General features: G+C 40.7%; 1 long non-coding RNA gene across 1 annotated transcript; it reads right to left on the bottom strand.

Annotated features, from left to right (window-relative positions):
• Positions 1 to 8,320: 8,320 nt before the first annotated feature.
• On the bottom strand, positions 8,321 to 10,254 carry LOC120284431. The gene is made up of 4 exons (XR_005543677.2): positions 10,000 to 10,254; positions 9,874 to 9,948; positions 8,616 to 9,731; positions 8,321 to 8,558 (listed from the first exon to the last, which is right to left on the bottom strand). It is a non-coding gene; the product is annotated as an uncharacterized LOC120284431 (long non-coding RNA).
• Positions 10,255 to 11,066: the final 812 nt, after the last annotated feature.

The raw sequence follows: 11,066 nt of genomic DNA, 5'->3' as shown, positions 1-11,066 counted from the left end.
TAAAAGTGAGAGTTGCTTTTCTGTTTATCATAAAGACACACAAGCAGTCTACAGATATATGTGCATTTATTTTGTTGTACTCAATAGTCCATAAGACAGACTTAGCGTTCAACAAATTGAAGAATTATTTACAACTGTGTATCTCACCGAATCCTTTATTTAAAGAAAGTAAACAATACATATCTTCTATTCAAGTGGGAACCCAGTTGGAAGTTTGCAAACAATTAAAAAATAGTACTTTCAAATGGGATAAAGGCGAAGTTTGCAAATTACTAATCTCATAAAATAAGTTTCTTTCGAGTACAAATTTACGTTTCTCAGCACGCAGCTGCTTCAGATATTTTACCCTTTTGATTTCAAATACATACCAACATGAACTTCCATATTCATATCGAAATAGATTTCATTTACTTTTTATACCCGTTACTCGTTAAGTAAAACAGGCAGAAGAAAGCATTTGCGATTATATTAAGTACATTCTTCATCAGAATCAAAGGCAATGTCCGTCTCCCCGTATGAATGAAACGATGTCAGGATCTATAAAATCTAGAATCTTGAGATTAAGCATGCATACATAGACGCAGCGCAAGTTTGTTTCAAAATATTACCACGCTCAGAACCCGCCCAAAATTGCCACGTCCACACTTTTGAATGTTTTGATATTTATTCATATTTTTATTAGCCGCCCAAGGCTGCCACGCCCAAACTTTTAAATTTTTTTTCTTTGTTTTGTTTGTCTTTCCAATTTTTATCGGTGTACCAAAAACACGCCCCTCCTTACACCAGCAAAAAGACCAAAACAACCGTAATTTGAAAAAAAATTTCATTTTATTCCCCCATATCTATCGATATCCCAGAAAATTAATGAAATTTCGAATTCGCATACTAGTACTAATACTAGCTGAGTAACGGGTATCTGATAGTTGGGGAACTCGACTTTAGCAGTCTCTCTTGTTATACCCGTTCTCGTAAAATAAGAGGGTGTACTAGATTCGTTGAAAAGTATGTATTAGGCAGAAGGAAGCGTTTCCGACAATATAAAGTATATATATTCCTGATCAGAATCAATGGCCGAGTCGATCCAGCCATGTCCGTCTGTCCGTATTGACGTGGACAGGAAAGCTTAAAGGTTGAGCTTAAAGGTTAACCATACAGATTCTAGAGACAAAGACGCAATGCAAGTTTGTTGACCCATGTTGCCTGAGTTCTGAATTTTGGGACTAATTTCACAATGTTTTGACTATAAATCATGTGTACCACGTTGTAAATATATATTTCATAGCTTCAAAGCGATCGGAATTTATTTTTGGGTTCGTCGAAACCAGTGCACTTCGGTCCAGAATTCGTTTTTTTGGCATAAAGTCTAAATTTGTATGTCAATATATCGTCCTTAAGCAATTATTTTCTAAAAGAAAATATATTATATAAATAAAAAACACAAACAAAATTGACCGAAAGCTTCACTAAATCTTTTTATGAGCTTTGAAAGGTGCAGTGTTAAACAACTGATTAAGAGAAGGCAATTCCCGCCAAATGATTAGCTTTGCATCTGGTACGATTGTTAATACGCATCCATAAATTATAGTAAAATATGAAAAATAAAAGCCAAGGTATGTTGTTTTTAACGTATGTAGCTAATAATGTGTGGCGCCCAGACTGAAGCCCGGTCTGGCATCACGGCGAAAACAGGTACTAACGCCAAGACCTTTCCTGGAGGACGATATCTTCTGATATCGTCAGACTGGCCACACTGGAACTTCAACGCCGCGCGCAACAAGCTTACTTTAATCTAAACAATAAGATATTGCACTAAGTAATTAAATAAAGTGGTAACTACATAAGTTACTATATTGGTGACCCCGCAATAAGCAAAATGCAGAACACCGGAGATTGTTTGCCTGCACCGCCAACTTCGCCTGACTCTGGTGAAATTCAACGCGGCAACAGCGCAGGCACCGTTATTCCTGTCGTCGAGTCCGTTGCCACCATCAAGCTACCGCCATTTTGGAAGCAAAATGTGCGGTTATGGTTCGTGCAGATCGAAGCGCAATTTCAATGCAGCCGCATTTCTTCAGATAACACGCGCTACTACCATTTAATCAGTGCTTTGGATGCTGATATAATGACGGAAGTATCTGATGTTCTGGCGCAACCCTCGGAAGTAAACAAATACGAGCACCTGAAGGAGATTATTATCAAGAGATTTACGGAGTCGCCGGACAGACAGTTGCAGCGCGCTTTACTGGAGCTTGACCTTGGGGACAAGAAGCCCTCGCAGCTCCTTCGGCAAATGACAACACTTGCTGATGGTCGCGCGTCTGCAGACGTCTTGCGAGTCCGCTGGCTCTCTCAGCTACCGCAGCACGTACAACGTGGCTTGAAGCTCCTACGCTCAGCAACTTTGGAAGAGGAAACTGCACTCGCTGACGATCTCATGGAAGAGGAATCGGGTTCTTTTGTCATGGCTGCTGGGCCCTCCTCGGCACAATTCAGAGGTAACACCCGCGAATACGCGCCGGCTGCTGGCACAAGTGTCGTGGACGACTTGAAACGCGACATCGCTGCCATCAAGGCCTCTTTAACTCTTCTGCAGAACATGCAGCCTCCCAGCCATTCTCGCTCAGCCGATCGCAACCGGCAGCAACTCCGAGCACCACGTGTCTGCTTTTATCATGCCAAATTCGGACCTAATGCACGAAAATGCTCCTCGCCCTGTGCCTGGGTGCCACAGCAGGGAAACTAAAGAAGCTGTCATCTGTTCAGGCGACTGGTGACAGCAGACCTCCAAGCACTCGCCTCTCAAAGGAGTACCGACTTCACATAATCGATCGTAATACCCACATAAAATTCCTTATCGACTCCGGATCAGTCATCTCACTTATACCTGTTTCGATAATCAAGGGATTGCATCGTCGCAAAGACGACTTCAAACTCTATGCGGCCAACACGTCTATAATTGATACCTACGGCACGCTAAATCTAACTTTTGGTCTCAACCTACGGCGTAACTTCACCTGGTCGTTCGTCGTTGCGAACGTCCAATCAGCAATCATCGGAGCAGATTTCCTCACGCACCACGGCCTCATCCTCGACCTCAAGGGTAAACGCCTTATGGATCCCTCAAAAGCTGTTTCGACCAAAGGAGAAGTTGCAGAAGCAAAACTCTACAACGTTTCTACAATCAACGTGCAAAGTTCCAGTGGAATAGATCGCCCGTACTCCAATCTTCTTAGTCGCTTTGTGCAGATCACACGTCCTAATGTGCCTTTAGCAACCCGCATTCATAACGAGGTTGCGCATTGCATTCAAACAACTGGCCCACCTGTTTTCGACAAGCCAAGACGGCTTACAGGCGAAAAATTAAAAGCGGCACGCCGAGATTTCGATCTCTTACTCCAGCAAGGAGTGATTCGTCCCTCCAGCAGTCAATGGGCCAGTCCTATTCATTTGGTCCCCAAGGGGAGCAACGAATGGCGTACTACTGGGGATTATCGCAAACTTAATGCGTCCACTATTCCAGATCGCTATCCGATTCCCCATGGGGAAGACATTCTTCAACGTCTGCATGGATGCTCGGTTTTCTCCACAATCGATTTGGTGCGCGCCTACCACCAGATCCCAGTCGCTCCAGATGATATTCCGAAAACAGCCGTCACTACGCCGTTCGGCCTTTTCGAGTTTGTCGGCATGCCACCCGGACTCCGCAATGCAGCGCAAACCTTCCAGCGCCACATGGACAACCTGCTTCGTGGCATTCCATTCGTAGGATGCTATATGGACGACATCATCGTGTTCTCCACAACACATGAGGAGCATTTGAAGCACCTCCAGACAATCTTTGAGATTTTGCAGAGGAACCACCTCCAAATTAACCCTAAAAAGTGCCAATTTGGTAAAAGTGAGGTTATTTTCTTAGGGTTCCAAGTCAACGCGAGCGGATTCAAGCCCCCTGTTGAGCGCACGCAAGCAATCAACAATTTTCCCAAGCCTCAAACTATCATGGAATTGCGCCGGTTTTTGGGAATGGTCAACTATTACCGACACCTCATCCCAAACGCAGCTCAGGCTCAAATCCCGCTCACAGACTACCTAAAAGGCGCAACCAAAAATGACAAGCGCGAAATAGCCTGGACCGGCCCTGCGGAGAGTGCATTCCAGGCCTGCAAGCAAGGAATTTTACGTGCCACGTGCTCTTCGTTCCTTTCCCCATCGGCTCACCTCGCCCTTAAAACGGACGCCTCCGATACAGCGATCGGTGCTGCTCTCGAACAACTAGTCGGCAACGTTTGGGGTCCCATCGGGTTTTTCTCGCGGAAACTATCTCCGGCAGAGCAAGGCTACAGCACGTATGATCGCGAGCTCCTGGCTATTTTCGCTGGTATCATCCATTTCAAGCACATTCTAGAGGGTCGTCCATTCATCATCCAAACCGACCATAAACCATTACAATACGCTTTCAGGCAGAAAGCAAGCAAAGCATCGCCTCGCCAACTGCGCCAATTGGATTTTATCTCCCAATTCTCAACGGAGATAGTGTACAATCCCGGGGAAAACAACGCAGTGGCAGACGCCCTCTCACGCATCAACACCATAAGCATGCCGTCTAGCTTCAGTGCTCAAGCGATATTCGAGGCCCAACAAACCGACGATGAAATGGCTGAGCTCTCTCAAACCACGTCCCTGGTTCTACAAGTTAGGAACATCGACAACCTAGACATCTGGTGTGACATCTCGGGTGGACGCGAGCGGCCATATTTACCCAAAAGTCTGAGACGCCAAGCTTTTGATGCAGTACACGGATTGGCGCATCCCAGCGGCCGTACAACTGCAAAATTACTTAAACAGCGGTTTGTCTGGCCAGCAATTAACCGTGATGCCACCCTCTGGTCTCGACAATGCGTTCCTTGCCAGCGGGCCAAAATCCATCGCCACACACGCAGCCCGGTGGAGAAGATCGATGTTCCTGACAATCGTTTCGAGCACATTCACGTCGATCTGATTGAACTTCCCACAATCCGTAACTTACGCTACTGTCTTACCATCATCGACCGCTTCAGCAGATGGCCTGCAGCTATTCCACTATCCAATATCACCGCGGAGACTGTCGCGACAGCTCTGTATACACAGTGGATCTGCATGTTTGGCTGCCCACTCACTATAACAACGGACCAGGGAACTCAATTTGAATCCTCATTGTTTGCTGAGCTTGCTAAACTAATTGGAGCCGAAAGGATTCGTACAACCGCATATCACCCTCAGTCAAATGGCATCGTGGAGAGATGGCACCGAACCCTCAAGGCCGCCCTGATGTGTAAGTCTCACATAGCATGGCCGGATCTCCTGCCTACAGTTCTGTTGGGGCTGCGCTCGGCGTTTAAGGCGGACCTCCAGTCATCGCCAGCCGAAATGCTTTTTGGCACCACTATTCGTATCCCCAACGAATTTTTTGAATCGCACACTCCAACCGCCTTCAGAAAGGATCACCGACTAACCGAGCAACTACGTCAACATATCAGGGCAGCCCGACCTACTCCTGCAGCGCATCACGCTAAACCACCTGTTTTCATTTGTAAGGACCTGAGAACTTGTACGCACGTCTTCAAGCGAGTGGCATCTGTTAAGAAACCACTCGAGCCGCCTTACACGGGACCTCATCGGGTAATACGCCGGGTTGATGACAAGTTCTACATCATCAGCATTCATGGACAAGAGAAGGCCATATCAGTCGATCTCCTCAAGCCTGCCTTCTTAGCTGAAGCTGACGCTTGCGAAGACCACCACGAGGATCCACCGCCTGACCAACAGATTTCGCAGCCACCTACACCACCGAGCCCTGCACCTGCAGCTCCAGAATTTATACCGTTACCTTCACCACCTGGCGAAGTCACTGGAGGGGGAGTAGATGTGGCGCCCAGACTGAAGCCCGGTCTGGCATCACGGCGAAAACAGGTACTAACGCCAAGACCTTTCCTGGAGGACGATATCTTCTGATATCGTCAGACTGGCCACACTGGAACTTCAACGCCGCGCGCAACAAGCTTACTTTAATCTAAACAATAAGATATTGCACTAAGTAATTAAATAAAGTGGTAACTACATAAGTTACTATAAATGTGTAGGTGTCCTGTTTTTGTGTTGTGTAACATCCAATTTATGTGTATTTTAGGAGATAATTCTAAAGTGTCCCCTGTGTTTCGTGGAGTATAACTAATTTTCTGACAATTTCTGACAAAAGTTAAAAACGTCAGTTTGTACCTTTAACTATTGTCTTCGACAGTAATGTAATATCTTTTGCCAATTTTTGCTCGTTCTGTAACAATTTCATTTTATATAATTGGCAAGTTCGAGTTCAGACATACCGACATCCTGGACATTTGGAGGCGTAACAATAGGCAAAGTTATGTTTCAGATTACGTTAAATCAATAATCTGGAGTCTTAAAAGACAGAAGAGATTGACAAAAATAATAGTAAATTTTGAATTATTCATTAAAAAAAAACTGCCCGAGTGTAACAGACAACTTGACCGATATATATGTATTGCCAAACATACTAAGTGGATGACGTCTAAGAGAAAAATTCTTTTTAGTGATTTTGAAAACTCCAAGACAGCACAGCAATATATAAGCACCAGGCTTTTAAATAAAAGGCATAACAGCGACATATATCAGCCCTATAATAAAGTGATCGAAGCAAAATTACAGTGCCGACCAGAGGGTATAGAAGTAATGGAAAATACTGCACAAGTGCTATTGCAAAATCTCTATATCACCAACGTATCCACGTATCTATATCAATCTCTATATCCACAAAGTACTGGTCCACGGATTTCAAATCAATAATTCGGCGTTGGTTCCACTTGGATGCCTAGGCGAAAATGCGTATGAAGCCCGAAATAAACTTTACAAAAGGGACCGACTATTACATGCCAGGAAAAATAGTCAAATCAATACGATTGATTCCTCGGACCCACTATTATCAACAATTTTTTTAAAAGAGAGTGAAAAAATAGGAAAAATAAACTTCCGAAGGCGGTATAAGTCGTTTGAAAATACAGTCTAATTTTAAACCTGATCCATCAGACAAAATATTGGATTCACATTCTGATTCTGATGCGAGTTCAGATTCGGAAATTTATAATGTAGAACTAGAAGAAGAAGAGGGCGATTATTCATAAAACAATATATCTATGCACATTTATTAAATTTAAATTTAATTTACTCCTCAGTCATACCAAAGACACTAGATTAACAAGATGCGTATCGCCATACGATTTTTTGGCACACGATTTTTTCGCCTTGGCTCTAGAGGTGGCTCTAGGCTCTCTCGAGTTTTTGTTCAAGAGCGAGAGAGCGGAGAGCGCTACAGCAAACAGCTCTTTTCTACGCATACAGTGATAGCAGACAACTGTATGTGTGTACACGTATTCTCATGCATTGTAAATTTGACAAAATATGCCCTTCACCTTAGAAGTTCTTATACTTTAAATCTTTATTATTTTTGATCAATTGGCACCATGTGAAAAATTCTTGTTTGGCATTGCCCTAATGTAATAGCTTAGAAATAGTAATAGCCGAATCTATGTAAATAATATCACAAAATAAATTTCCAGAATGACTTTATATTAGAATATTTGTCATTAGAGTATATTTGTCATTAGAGTATTCAGCTTGCGACGTGTGAAAAATTAATAAGGAAATGATTGTTGAGGGCGATCTAAACAAACGAATTTAAAAAACTTTTAATTATAATTGTTATATTAATATAACAATAATTATTAATTATTATTTTATTTAATCATATTGCCAAAACTCCAAATATGTAAATTCGATCAGAATTCATTTCGGCCCGAAAATCGTCTTCTAGCACAAGTACGCACACATATTCACGTTCTCGTCTATTGTTTTTACTCACACAAGCACGCAAAATCTATCTTTAGATTTCTTACGCTCTTAGCTTAAGCCGTCGAACAGAGAGAAATTGTGGCCGTCACCAAAAAATTGGATGCATAGTGCTAAACCAATGTATGTATGGCCGTTACGCATCTTGTTATTATAGTGACTTTGTAGAAAACCATCGATGGTTGGCACTATCGATGGTTTCGATGGTTTTCTAAGAAAACATACATAGTTAAAAAAAAATGGAACTATAATTTAACGTGAACCGAAGTTTATATACCCTTACAGAATAAAAAAACATATTACAGTAGCCCTTTAGAACCATGCAGAAGGGCCTGTAAAGCAATTAAAATGAATTTTTTAAACAAAAACGTTTTATTTGCTTCAATGTAAACTATTATTTATATTAACACAGTATTCAAAATATTTAGTAATAACAAAATAATGTTTTTTTATATTCACAATAAGACAACAAGAGATCATTGTTTCTGGTTTTTGTTCACAAAAAGTAGCATGTATACTTTTGGTTTAGGCGATGCTCTGCGGTCAGATACAATCTGACCAGCTTTACTGAAGGTTCTATCAGATTCTGTTGAACTGGCCGGAATGCACAGGTAATTTCTACAAAGTTTAGTTATTGGCTTTAGACTCTCACTGTTTTCCTGAAAAGGGATAAAGTCATGAATATTAAATTTAAAAAGTAAAAATGATATTCTTACCATCCAATAAGCAAGGGGATCCTTATCCTCCGGCTCATTAGGTCTCGCAAAATACGCCCTCAATAGCATTATTGAGTTCCGAGTGAACTTTATTTGAAATTTTCGTTCCTAAAAAAGTAAAGAAACTGTTTTTTTTTTTTCTTGTGGAGTGTCTGGTGGTGTTGAAATATCACGTGTGGAAGGAACTCGGGAAAAACTTGAAAATAACTCTAACTGCAAAGCTTTCGCGGCTTGCTCTGAGTTCGATGAAAACAAAAAACCGTCCTTTTTAAATCTGGGATCCAGTAATGTAGCAATTCTAGTAACAGTCCGAGTTTCGTAATGCGAGAAACGCTCTGGCAATCGTTCAAACGCAGTCTGTGAAACGGAGCTAGAACTTGACATATCTCATCCAGAACGATCATTTCGTCCGCTGATATTGGACTTGGAGCTTTGGTTGAGTTTAGAAGCACTGCAGAAATCGAGTCATTTACTAAAATAATCCGTTGAATCATATAGTACGCGCTATTTCAACGCGTTGGAACTTCTTGTACAAGTCCATAGCGTGATTCAGAAATTTTTGCATTTTTAAGTTTCTTTGTTGCGATTGAACTCGATTTGAAAAACGATACGATTCTCTTACACCTTGCTAGTAAGGGCACTATAGAATCTATTTTCAGGAACTCTTGCACTAATACATTAATAGTATGCAAGACACAATGTAAATGTTTAATTTATGTCATCATTAATTCGCACGCTTCTTTCATAGACGCGTCGTTGTCTGTTACAATCGATACTACCTTATTTAACAGGTTCCACTCATTCAAAACGGCGCTGAGTGAGTTCGCAATATTACTAGCGCAGTGGTTAGTTGCATCTACAAGTTTTTGCGTCGACAAAACTGCTGACTTAAGTTTATAGCATTCGTTAATGAAGTGAGTGAGATACGCCTCATTAGCACGCGAGGTCCAACAATCAGTAGTAATGGATACATTGTCAACGTAACTTCTCCTGCGACTTCAATTCCAAAAAACTTCAAAACTAGTGAAAGGAACTTTTCAGCCTCCAGATATTCGGGACCTGCACGTTTTAAGTGATCCAATTTTGGAGTCGTGTTATCCACAGTTGTTAAAGTGTCTGAAATCAAGAACATATTGGTTACTAAGTATAAATTTGAAACACGTGTAAATGGATATTTTGTGGCTATATGTATATAAATACACATATGCACATTGTACGCGAACGAGTCTGTTTGAATGTTTGCATTAAAAGTACTTACTTCTCAAGTATTTATCCATCTCCAACCTCTTCCAACACCACCAATCTTCTCAAATAGTTATTTCTTTTCTATAATCTGAAAAAGAAAACTATAATTTCCATTCCGCATAAAATTTACCAAACGTACATGTCTCTCTCGCTGTATGAAAGCGTTGGTGACGCCAGTGCGGAGAAACCATTTTAGACTTTATGCCAAAAAAAATCGAATTCTGGGCAATAAATTCTTTAAAAACTCTATTTTTACACAAAATCCGTTCGCTTCCCGAATTTGAACAAAATTTTGTTATTCTGTCTTTGTGTTTTGTATACTCTGTCTTTCCTTCCTTGTCCGCAGTGCTGTTATTTTTTTTTTTTGATTCACATACACATGCACAGTGCACCCGATCTACACATACATTGACTCGCAACTTATTTCGTGCAATAGGAAAATAAAAGTTTTAAACATTATCGCGTTCTTAATTTTTTAGGATTCAACAAAAATTTGGTATTTTTAAACTGAATTTCTACATTTTAAATACGATAAGATAATTCTCTAAATTGTCCCACTAATAAGGATGTTAAGAAAACGAATGTATTTCTATGGTGCAGATTTTTTTCGATTTCGATTTGGGCAGAATCTTTCGACTTCGATTTTAGGTGCTCTGCTTACATTGAAAATGTATGTTGCCATCCGCAAAATGTCAAGTCTGAGGTGGAGTCAGAAATACATTTGTTCTAAAATAACTACGTGGCAGCATGATCTTGTAGTGATGTGGAATTAACATCAATAGACCACTGAGTAAACTATTTTATAAACTATATTATAGAAAAAATTTGCCCATTAGAACTGTAAGTCATAGGATTTTTTATCTTAAACTCGCAGGTCCCAAGCACAGCTATTTTAATGAACACAGCTGTACATTAAAGCTGGGAAACTATCGATAGTGGCCACATTCGATATTTTCGATGTTTCGTACTATCGAAAGTATCGTTTTTTTTTCTACGTCACCTTAAAATGGTAAAAATGGTAGCAATTTTTAATGTTTTTTTTCAAACTAACTAATGGGAGATCAACTTCGTAATATAATGGGTACAGCAAATAAGAACAAATTAAAGTCATTAATTCTTATATTTTATATATTCTTATATCTTAAATATTTTCATATTTTATATATTAAATAATTTAATAAACATAAAGGGAAGATCAACTTCATA

The sequence above is a fragment of the Drosophila simulans genome, chromosome 2R (assembly GCF_016746395.2).
Source record: "Drosophila simulans strain w501 chromosome 2R, Prin_Dsim_3.1, whole genome shotgun sequence".
Taxonomy (NCBI): Eukaryota; Metazoa; Arthropoda; class Insecta; order Diptera; family Drosophilidae; genus Drosophila; species Drosophila simulans.
The sequence above is the reverse complement of the archived record's forward strand: the minus strand, read 5'-3'. Positions and strand labels throughout refer to the sequence as shown.